This window comes from Mandrillus leucophaeus, unplaced genomic scaffold (assembly GCF_000951045.1).
Source record: "Mandrillus leucophaeus isolate KB7577 unplaced genomic scaffold, Mleu.le_1.0 Scaffold192, whole genome shotgun sequence".
In the NCBI taxonomy this organism is placed as follows: Eukaryota; Metazoa; Chordata; class Mammalia; order Primates; family Cercopithecidae; genus Mandrillus; species Mandrillus leucophaeus.
In genome coordinates, this window is record NW_012101943.1 from 236,030 (window position 1) to 239,155 (window position 3,126).

The following is a 3,126-nucleotide window of genomic DNA, read 5'->3' on the forward strand; positions in this document are numbered from 1 at the left end:
TGATGATGGTGGTGGTGGTGGTGGTGGAGGTAGTGGTGATAGTGGTGGTGGTGGTGCAGGTGGTGGTGATAGTGGTGGTGGTGGTGGAGGTAGTGGTGGTGATAGTGGTGGTGGTGGAGGTAGTGGTGATATTGGTGGTGGTGGTGGTGGTGGAGGTAGTGATGATAGTGGCGGTGTTGGTATTGGTGGTGGTGGTGGGGGTAGTGGTGATAGTGGCTGTGGTGGTGGTGGTGATGGTGGTAGAGGTAGTGGTGGTGATAGTGGTGGTGGTGGAGGTAGTGGTGATAGTGATGGTGGTGGTTGTGGTGGTGGTGGAGGTAGTGATGATAATGGCAGTGTTGGTGGTGGTGGTGGTGGAAGTAGTGGTGATAGTGGTGGTGGTGACATTGTGCATACAGTAGAGGGTAGTTTTTCTCACCACGTCTTCCATACCTGAGGCATTATCACCGACAGGTTCTATTGTTTCTCACTGCAATGCACCTCAGCAAAATATGACTTTAGAATATAAAGAACATGAGATGAAAACCCCCACACACAGATTCACTCGATTTTCTCCTGCCCCTTGGCTAAGTAAAAATCACCTACCAAGTTGCCAGTCCCTCTCCCTTACTTTCCAGGAGAGCTTCTGATAGCTCCTCTTTTTTTTTTCTCCTTCTCCACCCCCACTTCCTTCTCCTCTTTGTCATCCTCCTCTTTTTCCTCCTTCTTCTCTGTCTCCAAATTAATCTTAGCAGGGAGTCCTGAAGCAAATTATCATGTTACAATCCTAAATGTGATAGCTTGTCATCTTTCATTATTTTTGACATAAACAAAACTGTCAGAATTCTCTGAGACCTGTCTTTGGTTCAGGGTGTTCTCTTTGTGGCCGGGGGATATAAAAGGATTACAAAAAGGAGAGTTGCTCCAACATAATGAAAAGAATGTAATGCAAGTTTGGAAATGATCTCTAATTCCAGACTAGTGTGCACTTTTAGACCATTGCATTCGAAGGGGCTACTGATTAAGGCTGTAAAATGTTTGCATAATTGTGGTTTATTTTATAGAGTAGAGGTCCAGGGGCACTTCGTTACCCAGATTCATGATTTTGTGTATTCCCACCTCTACCCCACCCCACTGTAATTTCCTTGAATACTTAGATTTGATAAGCAATTAAAAAATAACTGTCTGGTTTATTTTCTGAAGATTAGTGCTTTCCATGGACTGAGTTGCCGAAGACCGGGAGAGTGTGTTTTTACACGGAAGGTCGCATCTATTCATCAGAGGCTGTATATCTTTTTCTGGCCACTCATTTAGAGCAGCCACAGTTTTCTGAAGAAGCCACATGCACCACACTCCAACGGCAGAGAATGATTCTGTTCAGAGTGGGTAATGCTAGGGTCGTGGTCTTGGTTTAGGGATATTTCAGAACTTTAATATTTTGGTAACCTATGCTCTATAAATCCTTGAATTACATCAAGTCTATTTAAAACCCCTCTGGGCAGCTGTTTAAAATGCTGTCACTGCAGTAAGCAATGTCCTTAGAGTCACATTGCAGGTTGGGGCCGAGAAGGGGATGGGTTTTGTTTGTGCTTCCTTAACTCCAGTTAGGTTTACCCTCTGACTCTCCACTTCTGTGAATAGTCCCTCGATTTCCAGTTGTTTTAAAGTCAGAATATGAAGGCCGCTTAGTCCATCCAGGTTAAGCCTTCCCATCAAATCAAATTCTTTTTCCCTGCATTCTTCTCTTCAAGCCATTTAGTGAAACAAGCACAAATTGTTAACTTCAGATTAATATGTTTAATAAGTGAAATCTGGACTATTTCAGGAAGGCAGGCAGGCCAGCAGCCTGGAGGATTGGTTGCAGCTGAGGGCTCCCGTGGGCTTCTCCTGGGTCATCGCTGGGAGCTGAGACCACCTGTGTAGCACCTGTGGGCAAGGTGGGCCTAATTACCCCAGGGATCCCGGCTTCGCTGGCCTTGCTTTTTGGCCTCCAGATTTGCTCTGATTCTGACAATTCAGCGGGTATCAGAGCTCAGGTCCAGAGGAAAAGCCTGGAGTGAGTGAGGCTGCGAGCTTGTTCTTCAGAACTCAGCATGCTTATCGGGGTGTAATGCCTGGCTCTTGCTGTGGCTCCAAGCTCCTCCAGGAGAAGGACGCTGCTTCTGTCTGGTCCAGGATGGTATCAGAGTCTGGGTTAACTACGCATGTTCTTGAGTACACAAAAAGAAAAATGTAGCATCAGCAATCTTGTTCAGAGTTTTTCGATCAGAATATAACTTAAGAACGGAGTGTGCTGCCTTAGTTTTAGCAGACATAAATATTGTAACCTTAACAAAATCACATTTCATTTTGAATTCCACACTGCGTGCGCGATGGCAAGAGGATATCCTTATCTTTTCAGAGCCTCGGGCCCCCCAGTGGTCTTTATCCTTCTCTGGCACATAGTGGGTGCTTAATACATTTATCCAATCAGTTCATGAATACTACAAACTAAAAGCAGGGACTTTGAAGTCAAGATCTGAGTTTGACTCTTAGCATCCCACTAACTCACTGTATGACCTTGGACAGATACGACAACACTTTTGAGTTTCAGGTTAATTTGTTGGGAGGATTAAGTGAGATAACGCATGCTATATATTATACATGTGGTCTCTATTAATAGGGAATGGTATATATCTAAGCATAAAGTATGCTCCCCATTGGATGTGCCCCCGGGGCACCCATAACTGTCCTGTCTTGAGAGGCAAGCGCTGGCTTTACCTCTGCCTTTGCAGGTTAAGGAAGGAGGGCAGAGGCGAGGGGAGGCGGCCCAACTTTCTGTGCCTGTCAGAGCAGGGCTGGGCAGCTGCGGGCTAGGAGGAGGATGCAGGCTCAGCTTCTGCCCCCGCCCCGAGCCTGCAAACCGAGGAAGGCTGGCCTGCGGTTCTCAGGCAGCTCTGGCTCTGGCTCCGGCTCCGGCTCCGGCTCCGGCTCCCAGGGAGCGGCTCCGGCAGGCGACTTTGTGGCTCTGCAACCCAACTTTTTCCCCTCCGGCTTCCTCCGGCTCCGGGGCCCTGCTGCCTCTGGGACCTCCTCACCCCCAGACGTTGCTGGTGTGTGTGTGTGTGTGTGTGTGTGTGTGTGTGTGTGTGTGTGTGTGTGTGTGTG

The 3,126-nt window shown here is 47.6% G+C and overlaps 1 protein-coding gene across 1 annotated transcript in view; it reads left to right on the forward strand.

The window, feature by feature from the left end:
• Nucleotides 1-2,078: 2,078 nt before the first annotated feature.
• Nucleotides 2,079-3,126, forward strand: part of PRKCH (protein kinase C, eta) — a 370,064-nt gene continuing 369,016 nt past the window's right edge. Inside the window, exon 1 of the mRNA XM_011978272.1 lies at nt 2,079-2,172. The gene's annotated coding sequence lies outside the window, so the exon portion shown is untranslated. The remainder of the gene's footprint in view (nt 2,173-3,126) is intronic.